Below are 13,052 nucleotides of genomic sequence, written 5' to 3'. Positions count from 1 at the left end.
GCAATATCCAGCCGAAATTTTAAAATTGCATATTTCTTTGAATTTGGATTTTGTTTTGCTTTTCGGGTTGAATAACATCCTTTTTACAGTTAATTCAGCAGGGACACATTGCACGTCAATGCCAGCAGCGGCAAATACACTCGTTTGCAGTGAGGGCCAATATGGTTGCTTGAGATTCAAATTCAAATTTATCAGTTGCTTGCACGGAATGAAAGGGATTTCCCTGCAGGGTCTCCGCAGCGCACAATCACCGTATATCCCAGATTCATATGTATGCATGTAAGTAAATCTGCATTTAGTTGTGTATAAAAACTAGTTGCATTTTTATTTACTCACTTACTTTTATTATTCTTTTATTACCGTTGCTTTGATGCTTTTTTTCTGAAACTGTGCGCTGTGGTACTTTGGCACGCGCCTCATTCTGAACTTTACTACGATTTCATTTTATCGTACAAATAAATGTAAATCAATTTGCCAATTAAAAGTGAACGCATGCACTCAAGACTGGTTTTACAATAGAAACGAGCCGCAGAGGGGAAAGTAAAATAGTGAGCACACGCATACATGCATACAGATATATTCATATGACGCATACGAGTATATGAGTACAGAGAAAGAGAAAAGAAAGGAGTTTTGGTAAACTTAGAATAAACTCATTCTTCAAAATGAAACGAATTTTATTACATACACAAAAAAGTAGCGCAAAAAGTACTTAATTTTCTTTCGCTGGAATCATAGAAATATTAAAAAAAAACATTTCTTTTAATGGCATATTTTTATTGGCTGCAAAAAACTAATTAAAAAAATATTCCTTTTAAGGCTTTATATACCTTGTGAGCCCGAAAAAATGGACGATTGTCATAATTTTTTTAAATATGTTTTAGAACTTTTATTCAAATGAGGCATATATCATACTGAAGGGTAACTCTCGGAGAATATATTTTGGTGTTTTTATTTTAAAAAAAGATATTATTTATTGTTGGTATCGCCCCTCGCCCGATACGCCGTTATTTAGAAGAGGCTTGCGGTGATCACGGTAGCGCATGAACAGCTCAACTGGAATAAAAAAAAAATTAAATGATTATTGTAGAAAAATGATTTTAGTGATTCTGAACGGTTTATTTACCCAAAAAAAATTGTCTCGATATAAAAACCGCTTTGCACCAAAAAAACGATTTTTAAGGGGTTGAAAAATTAAAAAAAAATGTATTCCAGTGAACTATGCAAATATTTATAAAAAGTGAACCGTTCAGATTAACGAGGTTGTAACCTCGAATAATTAAAAAAAAAAAGTTTAGCAAATCGATCAAATAGTTTTTAATAATAATTTTCAAAAAACACGACTTCAAAATAATCGCATCTAAAGTGCACGCAATCACGGTCTGTAACTTTCGGTCTAGTGCTCCGATCTTAATGATTTTTTGAATTTATATTTTTAAGATGAGGTACTTTTAGAATGTGCCATAAAAAAAATGTCGATGTTTTAGTCCAACACAAGGTATATAACCCCTTAATGGCATATTTTTATTGGGAACAAAAAATTCCCTTTTTCTTCTCTCGAAAATGTTATCTGATAGATCGAAACCAGCAGAGTTGTTGCGAATTTCGTATATTTTATTAATTTTTTCGGATACTTAGAGAGCTCACCTTGACCAGCACCTTCAATTAACTCGCAAAACACCACTATCAGACTATATCGCTTACAACAAAAGTCGTTAAAACTAATCGAGATATCAAACGACCTGAAAAAGTGATCCTCAACATCTCCATTGTGTGGCGCGCAGTATCGGGAAAAACACTTCCTGACACTTCTTACTGGAAGCAAATAACCTCCATCTCCAATTCAAATAATTTCGGTCTTTCGTCTTGGTTATTCGCAAGTTGCAGCTACCTTGTCTCCCTTGTCTTTCTAAACAAAAATGGCCATGCTTGAAGAAAGCAGTGTACCATATCACGCTGAGTTTTGCGGATGGTTGGTTGGTTGGTTAGTTGGTTGCAGTGCTGATTCAACAAGAATCCAATTAGAACTACCGCATAATTTTGTTGCCACATTCCCGCTACAAACAATTTATACGATTATTTTTTTACGACTATATCCAAATTGTGCGCTTGAGAAACCTTATAAGGTTGTTTACGTCTATGCCGGCCAGCTCCTCGAAGTTTTAAAAAAGCGGTTTGCCTGAGGTTAACATCCTCGTTTTCCATCCTCGCAGAGCATTCACAGAGGAAGTGGAAGATAGTTTCCTTTTTCCCCTGTTGATTACAACTACGGCAGTATTTATTGTAAAGGATGTCAATTTTGGCTGCCTGCTCTCCTATGGGCCAGATCCAGTTATCACTGCCATTTGTGGATGAAATTTTGCCTTATTGCACCTAACTAAGAATGGTTTATTGCCCTGAACCGACAATTTTTTATATTTTTCATATTCACGTTTAGAGGTGAAAATGCGCCCCGTCGCTTATCAGTAAACTTTTGAAATAATGAACTGCATCAAATTCTAACAGTACAACGCGTTTGGTGTTGGTACCCAGCTGACGCCAGATTTTTAACAATAAAAATTTTCGCACACTTCTAAAAGAAATATTAATATTTTTTTATTTAATAAGACAAAGGAAAATCTTTTAACTCCTTCTCTAACATGACCTAACTTCAATTGAACAGAGTTCTGCATTTTCGAAAATGAATCTTCAAGCCAAAAATCCAGGAGTTTCAACATTTTTTCTGTCCTATCTTCCAAATTTTAAATACAAGGCGGCACAAAATTAATCAAAAATTTGTCTCCAGACCTTCAAAAAATTCTAAAAATATTTTCTCTTCTTATGTTCCAAGTTATAAATCCAAGGTGGCACAAAATTAATCAAACTATCGGCAGATTTACAATTTTTGTAAACGGAGTCGTAAGTCAATCATGTGTGACACTTGTGAAATAGGAAGCTGTACCCCACAAACAGACAGACAATGGAGCACACAAAGATCAAAATAAAGATTTTCATCACTCAAAATAATTTGTTAAATTATCTAATTTAATTTTGCGCCACCTTGTATAAGTCATATATAAAATCAAATCAGGCAAATTGTATTCAAATCTGTCCGGTTTATAATAGAATGCTCCATTTATTTATATAAATGATACCTTACAAATTCACTCTTACAAAGCGTTTATGTTCGCACAAAAACAAAAACAAAAAAAACCTAAAACTAACACCCAACAAGAGCGTCAAAACCAGAAAACACATTTAACTTATCCAACCAGACTGAAGTTGAAAAGGGAAAGGGTTAAGAATGTCTGGCGTGCGACGCGATGGGAAAGTAAATAAACGAAAAAGTGTATAATTTAAACAAATATTCGAACACACACAGGTAACACTGGAATATGTATAGCTTTTTCTCGTGACCGGCAAATTCCTGGCATAACTGCGCCACTGACTCACACAATAATGAAGTGGTTGCGAATGTGGCAGAAAAAGGCGAAGATAGTGACGACGGCAAAGAATGCTCACCATGAGCAATATTGAAATATTTGGGAGATCCAATAGACATGCCAGACAACAACCACAAATTGACTACTCAAGTGAATAGTGAGATTTTTAAGCAGCAACAACAACAATAAGAAAAGTTAAGAACTATTCAAAGAATTTGAGAATTACGCATCAGTTAGGCTGGTTTAAATTCAATGAGGCGATTAATGAATGGCACTCAGATGAGAGGTTGGGAAGATGAGAGCCAAGAATAAGCCGCTATTAGCTAGTTAGAGAATATGAGCGATGAGCCATGAGGGCAAAAAAGCAGTTTCAGCTAAGCATCTGAAGTGACTGGCTAACAATATTTATGATTCTTTATTATTATTATTATTATTATTTTCTTATTTACTATTTTTTTCTTTTTTTTTTGATTTTCTTATATTTTTTCATACTTACTTATACTTTTCTATTTTGCGTTATTCTATCGCCCTTAAGTGATCTAGTTGGTGGTAGCGTGGCTACGTCGTAAACTACGTCGTTCTCAAGTTTAAAAAAGTAAGCAAAAGAGGTTGATCTAGCGGTGAAAAGGGACAGGAGAAAGCAGCTACGGACAAGACCTCATAGGTATTCGAGTATTGGGGCATACCATACAACAGCGCTGTAGGCTAAATATACATAGATGGAATCAGTAAGAATTTCGATCCTCACCCCAAACGAAGAATAACTCTGACAAACAGGCACCACTTAGTAGTCAATTGAAAGAATAGCTTCAATTTGAGGTGCATGTATTGATGTTTTTGACAAATGGAAGCAACTACGGTTTTTTACGAGTAGCTTTTTAATGGCACAAAATACACTCGGGCACTTGCCACTGTTTGCCGGGGGCTGATAGCTTATTAGAAAAAACTTTTTGTATCAATTGGTGGTAGTCAAACACCAACGCTTTCGGCTGCGACGGCCGCTCTCTCTCTCGATGAATAAAAGTCATGTTCTACAAGTCACCCTATGCTCTAATAGGAGCTAAAGGAAATATATTAAAATTAATACAAATCACCCATCGAAAATAATTTTGAAATATTAGTTTGAGGAGAAAGAAATCATTAATTTTTTTCGATAGATGGCTGTAGTGATCGATATCTCTTAAAGTATAGATCAAAGAATTCAAAGTTTATGCTCGCTGTCAAGGTGACATTTCGCACTAAAAAAATCGTTTGCTGTGTTTTTGTTTGTTCCACTCAGTTGAGAGTTACAGGGTGTTAACCATGGAAATCAACAAAGAGAAAGTTCGGTATGCGGTAAGAGAAATAATCGAAGTTGACCGGCAGGTTAGTAGTCGTAGCATTGCCCAGGAGCTAAGGATCGACCGTAAAGCAGTTTTAAGCCAATTACGCAAAATAAAAAATAAAAACAATAGATTACTTTTCCCCCATGGTAAGGAAGGTTAGGTTACACCAAGTGTTTATTTTATATTTTTTCTTTAATACACTTCTTCTTCTTAATTGGCGCGATAACCGCTTACGCGATTTTGGCCGAGATTAACAAAGCGCGCCAGTCGTTTCTTTCTCGTGCTAACCGGCGCCAATTGGACACACCAAGTGAAGCCAAGTCCTTCTCCACCTGATCTTTCCAACGCAGAGGAGGCCTTCCTCTTCCTCTGCTACCACCAGCTGGTACCGCATCGAATACTTTCAAAGCCGGAGCGTTTGTATCCATTCGGACGACATGACCCAGCCAACGAAGCCGCTGGATCTTTATTCGCTGCGCTATGTCTATGTCGTCGTAAAGCTCATACAGCGCATCGTTCTATCGTCTACGATATTCGCCGTTGCCAACGTGTAAATGTCCAAAAATCTTACGCAGAATCTTTCTCTCGAACACTCCAAGCGTCGCTTCATCGGATGTTGTCATCGTCCAAGCTTCTGCGCCATACGTTAGGACGAGCATGATGAGAGTCTTGTAGAGTGTTAGTTTTGTTCGTCGAGAGAGGACTTTACTGCTCAATTGCCTACTTAGTCCAAAGTAGCACTTGTTGGCAAGAGAGATTCTTTTACAACCTCAAAATTATAACTGTCAACAGTGACGTGGGTGCCGATACGCAAGTGCGCCGACTGTTTGTTTGAAGACAGGAGGTACTTCGTTTTGTCCTCGTTCACCACCAAACCCATTCGCTTTGCCTCTTTATCCAGTTTGGAGAAGGCAGAACTAACAGCGCGGTTGTTAAGGCCGATGATGTCAATATCATCGGCATACGCCAGCAATTGTACGCTCTTATAAAAAATTGTGCCTGAGCGATTAAGTTCTGCGGCTCGAACGATGCTCTCCAACATCAGGTTCTTTAATACACAGTTTGCATCATTTAATGCCAAGAAGGCCGAAAAAAGCAAATTCTCCAGAATTTTTTCTGAGAAAACTTTTAAATTTATTGATCTAAAAATGTGAACACATATTATATTATGTTATCTTTTAACTGTATTTTAAGACTTAGTATTAGTAAAAATATTTATTTGGAAAGCAGATACAGCTAGTCTCCGGAAGCTCCTCTCAAAAAAAACGTTTTGCGGTGACCACTATATCTCTGAACGGGATCCTCTGAAATTAAGAAAGCCAAACAGATTTCGTTAAAGTAATGTTAAATCTTGTCTTTTTGACAAAATGGCGGTTTCTCAAAAAAAAAAAATCCAAAATTTCGGCCTTAAATTGTCCATAAAAAAAAATATTTATCGGTGAGAAAAAATCTTCTATTAATTACTAAAAAATGTATTTAAGAAGCTCGTGTTAAAATTTGAGACTAATCGTTTTTTGTTTTTTGAGAAAAACGCGTTTAAAGTTTGCCTTGTGCTTTCAAGTACTCTGAAACACCTTTCCATATTTGCGTGTAACTTCGAAAATATTCACCGGAACGATATTAAATTTTCTGTGTGTATTCTTAAATATACCCTATGATCAGAAAGTACCGGGAATGTTTAAATAAAACAAAACAGAGTTAAATTTCAGGCAAATTCATTTTATCTCCTTCAAAATATGACCCATCTGAAGCAACAGACATGTGCCAACGCTTAACCGAGTCCTCCATACACCCCTGGTAGGCCGACGAAAGAATGCCCTTCAGCTCCTTCGACGCATTCTCTTTGATCTCCTCTATCGACTGAAATCTCCTTCCACGAAGTGGTAATTTCAACTTGGGAAACAAAAATAAGTCGCAAAGGGCCATATCAGGTGAAGACAGTGCTTGCACGGTGCTATTTACTTGGTGTTTGGTCAAATAATTCATCACAATTTGGGCTGAGCGCTGTATATAAGCCCTTAAGTAGGCTGCTAATTTTTTGATCTGTCACACTTTCTAAGCTGAAAATGATGCAGAACCTAAGCAGTTTATTCGTGTTTCGATAAGTGCAGGGTAGTGCAGAGTAGGTGTCGTTGAGTTCTTACATACATATGTTGCATGTATCGGTCTGCACTACCTTCAGTTTGGCCACGTACGATGGAGTAACACAGTTAACACTCTTTCCTGGAAAGAGATTCTCGCAATCCTGTATGAGTTCGCTCCTTGCCATCTTGAGTTCGCTTCTTTAATCATTGCTGCATGTTTTTCTAGTCATTATTCGCAAAGAGGTGGTTGCATATCGGCCCCGCCACCTACTGGAAGATTAGCGCCTGCTTCGGCTAGTATATCCGCTTTCTCGTTTCCTTCAATTCCCGTATAGATGGTGGCTTGTTTCTCGGTTTCTAGCTCATCCATCTTGTTTCTGCATTGCCGTACGCAGTGTGACTTTGTCATTACAGCTGTCATTGCCTTGATGTCTTCTTGGCTGTCCATATAAAAGTTTATTTGCGACGTCGGAGGAGTGTTCACTATGGCTAAGTCTGTGGCTTTCGTTACAGCGAATCTAATGTAATATATATTTTTCCCCAAACTAATATACTACATATTTTATTTCCTACAATATTTTAAGCGAGCGTAAATTTAGTGACTCCGCAAAGGTACGGTATGGACTCATAGTCGAGATTTAGAACAGCGAAAAGCTTTTAATATTTACTTGGATCAGTCTGCTTCACTCCTGCGCTATCCAGTAATCTATCAAATTTTACATAAAAAAAAATAAATAAGTAGAAAGTCAAAGATGCCAAGTAATTTAGGGCACACAAAAATTTGTGCTAGTCACTGAAGAAGAACGTGATGAATAATTTTTTCGTTGTTTAATAAATTCAAGAGCGTATGTATGAAAAACTTAGAAATATTTCTTCCATAAAAAGGAAATTGACAATCCTTGGCTGGATATATATCTGGGCCGTTCCGGTAACGTGTTTTCAATCTGCGTTAAATCGACATCTTGAGTGTAAGTTTTTCATGTAAATACCTAAAATAATTTTAACTTAAAAGCAATTTAATCCTTTCGAAAGCTCCAAAATACGTAGAAACTAAAAAAAAAAAAAGAATTTACGGGTAGCATACTTTTAGGGATCACATTTACGGAAATAAAAGCAGATACTACTGTTCGGTGTGCGCAACTAACTAACTAATGACGAGAAAATATTCTCAAAATTTTCCGAAAACATTTCGGGGTAAGTTTGAACCCGCAAACTCCTCTCTGCGTTCACCGCAGATTTATATGAATGGAAAGACTCTCTTCGGACGCGCAACTAACTGCTTAAGTGATTAACTTAAACTATCATCCTGATGAACTGTTTGGTGTGTGGCTTGGAGAGCATAAATAGCACAAAAGAGTAATAAGACCCTTTGCTATGCCTGCCCGGTAAACGACGAGCATAGATATTAATAGTGAAAATATGAAAAAATGCTTGTTGATTTTCTGTTGCCAAGCCGACGCGTCGATTTGGTTCTTTACTCAACTCATTTATTGGCCCATGCAATCGTTTCTTAGACTTTTTCTTCTTCTTATTTTGCCAAACAACTACTGCATAAATGCTCTCATAACGCGCGCACCTTCACCAACAGTGGTGGCGAACAACAAGCACTCGCATTATTATTAGATTGTAAGCGCTGTTCGATGTCGCGGTTGTGAGTTGCGATAATTGCAGCGCAAAACACCAGCACTGAGCGTAAATTCAAAAGCCGGCAAGAGCGTCAACAAATGAGTTGTTAAGCGCGGTGTAGAACGGCGGCTCAACAGTTGGTCTAAGAGAGTGGGGTTTTGGTTCGAACGTTCGTTTGCTGCTTGGTTGACTGGTTCGTTGGCTAGTTGCTCTGCTTAAGCTTGCCTTTGTGGTTTAGGTTTTTTTGCACTGCTGTTATAGCTTTTGTTATTGCAGGCATTGTTGCGTTGCATTTTTTGCTGTGGCTTTGTGTTTGTTGCTGCTTTTTTTTGTTTTTTTTTTGCTGGGCGACTTAAGTGCGCAACGAACTTGCGCGCGCTGAGACATTGAGACTTGAACTTGTCAACTGCGCGTGGCTTAACTTCCCTTGTTATTGTTGTAGCAGTTGTTGTAAAACACAATACTTACGGTTTAATCTCTCTATATACGACATTTATACATTCGTATATCTGTAACAATTTGACAGCCAACATCAAGCTCGTCAGAGCTCAACTAAGCGCTCTCGTTTAACTCAGATTTGTGTTCGTGGACTCCCGCGTGCGGTCGTCGTAGCACAGGTGCGCATTGTGTTGGCGCTAAACACTCCGCTTGAGCTGCTTGTTCGTTGTACACTCTAATTTTACATACGTATTGTATTTATGCATGTATGTACCTGTGTGTATATGTGTGTGCGCACCCGCTGAGTTTAGTTGCTGGCGAACATGCTCGCTTACCTTTATTCGTTGGCGTTTTGAATTTAGTTTGTTGCGAGATTTCAAGCGTTTAAGTTTAGCCATTTTTTGTGTTATCGTAGCACAAGTGAAGCTAAAAAAACTTACCGAATAGCGTTGCACGTTTAAAGAAAATTGATATTTGAAGAAGGCTGAAAAGAATTATTTCAGTAAAAGATTAGGAAAAGTTATAAGAAAATATTTTACTATATTTTTGTGAATTTGCAAAATTGAAAAAGTTTAAAATTAACAAAGCAGAATTAAACTAATAAATGGAGAGGTGTTAACGGGATTAGGCAAAAGAGAAAACATTCAAAGAGAGAAGGTATTTAAAAAAATTTCTTTACAATTTTCGCAAAAAATAAATTTTACAAGCGAAGCAGTAATTTTCATTATTTTAAACTAAAATTTGGAATTTAAATTTCTCAAAGGGAAAGAAATTTATTGAATTGACCAGAAATTGCACATCTGTAAATTGGGTATAACTTGAAAAAAAAAAACAAAAAAAAGAAAAGATCTTTAAATTTTTGCATTACAACTACAAATTAGTTTTTGCTTAATAAGGCAGCAAATAAAACTAAAAAATTATTTAAAAATATGGTTTTATATACGATAAGAAATATTATATTATGATAAAAAAAAAATATATGAGAAAATGTTTAGCTGAGGGAAAGCAGCTTTTAATTGTTTGGCAACCAAAAAAAATGACAAATACTACTAAATATATAGTTTAAAACTCTCTTCTAAATAAAGAAGGCAATTAATAAATGTATCACATAATTCTGAAAGTGCGCTCAAGAACAAACAAAAACACAAACAAAAAAACACCTAAGAAAACAAAAGAAAAATCAGAAAAATTAGCTGCAAAGCATAATATGTAAAAAACTTAACTTATTTCCAAAAAGAAAATAACAATTTAAAAAATAAACACATATTTTTAATAAAATAAAATATTTTTAATAAAGTATAAAATAAAAATATAAATACATAAATATATATAATATTAAATTTATGTATATATTGAAAAACATTCATATGCCAAACGAGAAAATAAAAAATTCGAAATTAACACAGAAACACCCATGAAAAATAACAAAATTAAGGTGTTCAAAAGTTTTGAATACTTCAGAGAAAATTAAATAATAAAATTGTAACCAAAAGTTCTAATTATTTACAAATCAGAAAGTTCCAAACTAAATATTATAATTAAAAATAATATAAAAATGCGAAGAGTCGAACCGGAGGAAAAAACATTCAAAATTATTTCGAAATTAATGCAGGAAGCAACATTTTTAAACCTAAGTAAAAATTTTACAAATTAAGACAGTGAAAAGTTTGAAAAAATAGCTCAGTTAAAATTGTATTAAATTTATTAAAAAAATTTAGAACTTTTTAATATTTCAGACTAAATTAAAATATAAATTTTCAACCAAAAATTCTAATTATTTGCAAATAAAAAAGTTCTAAACTAAATCTAATAATAAAAAATACCAAAATTTAATAATAAAAAATAAAAAATAAAAAAATGGTCGAATAGCAGGGAAAAGCATTCAAATGTCAAACGAGAAAATAAAAAAATCGAAATTCAAAATTAACACAGAAAAAAGTTTGAAGATAACAAAATTAAAAATTTCGAATACTTTTCCAATGCTTCAGAGTAAATTAAAATACGAATTTGCCAATAAAAGTTCCAATTACTTACAAATAAAATAGGTGAAAACAATTATTACTTAAAAATAATAAAAAGATACGGGAAAAAATTCAAAAATAATTTAAAATAATTAAAAAGAATAAAACAGAATTTATAAAGAAATAAAAAAACTTAGACCAATAAGTTTGAAATAGTTCGGTGGAAATGAACACAAAAATTTGCAAATACAAATTACAAAAAAAAAACAAAAAATAGTACAAAAAACACAAATTTAAAACCTACAGAAATTGAAATAAAAATCAAAAACTTGCGAAAAAAATGTTTAAATGTAAAAAAGAAATTTAAACTTACAAAAATTGAAACAAAATAACAAAAACTTACTTCCAAAAAAAAAAAAATAACTAAATCTTGCGGCATATAGAAAAATGTTTGCAAGACATGAACGTTAAAATTTGCAAATACAAACTACAAAAAAACTAAAAAAAAATTGTACAAAAAAATAGTTTAAAACTTTTAGAAACTTAAATAAAAAACCAAAAACTTGCGAAAAAAAATTCACGACATATAGAAAAATGTTTTCATGGCACGGATAAAAATAAAAAATAAAAATTCACAAAGAAAAAGAAATATAAATAAAAAATGTTTTTGAACTTACAGAAATCGAAATAAAAACCAAAAACTAGCGAAAAAAATAAATAAAAATCGCGACATATTTTTATAAGTTTGGAATAACGCAAAAATTAAAAAAAAAAAAATAGGAGCATATAGAAAAACGTTTGCATGGCGCGGATGAACATTAAAAATTGCAAATAAATAAAAATTACAAAAAAAAAAACCAAAGTAGTACAAAAACAAAAAAACAAATTCTAAACCTACAGATATTGAAATAAAAAATTAAAAACTTGCAAAAAAAAAATAAAAATCGCTACATATAGAGAAATGTTCGCACGCCACAGATGAACATTAAAATTGACAAATAAAAATTACCAAAGAAAAAAAAGCTATATAAAACAAAAAAAAATTTAACTTACAGAAATTGAAATAAGAAATCTAAAGCTTGCAAAAAGCAAAAACAAAAAAACAACGTTTCTACTAGCTTGACATTTTCCTACCTCTTTCTCTGATACTTTTCTCCTTCCCTCCTTGACTATCTACCCCCTTTTCAGAGTTTTAAATACAATGGGCTTTTTGAGCTTGAGTATTTTAGGAGCCACCAAATCTCCTGGTGCTCCTTGGCTCGACCTTTTCAAATTTCAATTTCAAAAAAAAAAAAAAAACTAGCCTGACATACAAATATGAGAAAAATGTGCAAACGAAACCAAAATCCACATTTTTATTTCACTGATTTAATTTCTTCATTTATTATCAGTACCAGTTAATATAGAATATTAAGAAAAAATAAATAAATAAAATGAACTATAAAAAATATTAAGGAACAAAATAAAAACTGAGCAAAACATTTCAATGCATCGGTCAACAGCTTTAGATTCTCGTACAAACCGAAAAATTCAGTTAGTTAAAAAAATTACTTCGGTCAACAGTCGTAAATTCTCGTCGAAACCAAAAATTCAGTTAGTTAAAAAAACAAATATCTCTCATTTCTTGGCAAGAGAATAGTAAATTTGAAAAAAAAAACCAATATAAATGTATATTCGAACGGCTCTACCATAAAATCCAAAGCCGCCGTTGAAAGCAAAGAAAGCCTGCAAATGATTCAGTTCAAATAAAAAATTAAACAATAAAAAAATATAAAAAAAAAGTAAAAATACTTCATCGTTGATCTGAACGGCAAAAATGCTCTAACTGGTGTACGAAACATAAACTTTTTTTATGGGTTTAATTTTGCATGACAATTTCAAAAGTTGAGACGCAAAATTAAGACGCTATTGTGAAAAAAGTTTAATTCGCTGCCCATTTGTAGCAGCAAAAAAGGAGAACTAACAAGCGAAGGCAATAGCCTTAGTTGCAGATTAATTTAAAATAAATAAATAATAATAAAAATAAAATTATAGTAATACTAAATAAAACTATTCTTACGAATTTACAAATTTCACTCCAAAAAATCCTAATACAATCCCATTATTTATCAAGATTAGGAGTTTAAAGGAAAATGTTTGATAGCATAGCGGCAGATTTGCCGGAGTTCAAAAACCTTTAATGGAGTTCAGAAATAA

At 33.6% G+C, this 13,052-nt stretch overlaps 1 long non-coding RNA gene across 1 annotated transcript in view; it reads left to right on the top strand.

Annotated features, from left to right (window-relative positions):
• The window catches only part of LOC128864511 (uncharacterized), a 28,519-nt gene extending 24,448 nt beyond the window's left edge, over positions 1–4,071 (top strand). Inside the window, exons 2-3 of the long non-coding RNA XR_008454703.1 lie at positions 90–279; positions 3,958–4,071. This is a non-coding gene — a long non-coding RNA (uncharacterized LOC128864511). The remainder of the gene's footprint in view (positions 1–89; positions 280–3,957) is intronic.
• The last annotated feature ends 8,981 nt before the right edge of the window (positions 4,072–13,052 follow it).

Source organism: Anastrepha ludens, chromosome 5, assembly GCF_028408465.1.
Source record: "Anastrepha ludens isolate Willacy chromosome 5, idAnaLude1.1, whole genome shotgun sequence".
NCBI lineage: Eukaryota > Metazoa > Arthropoda > Insecta > Diptera > Tephritidae > Anastrepha > Anastrepha ludens.
The sequence above is the reverse complement of the archived record's forward strand: the minus strand, read 5'-3'. Positions and strand labels throughout refer to the sequence as shown.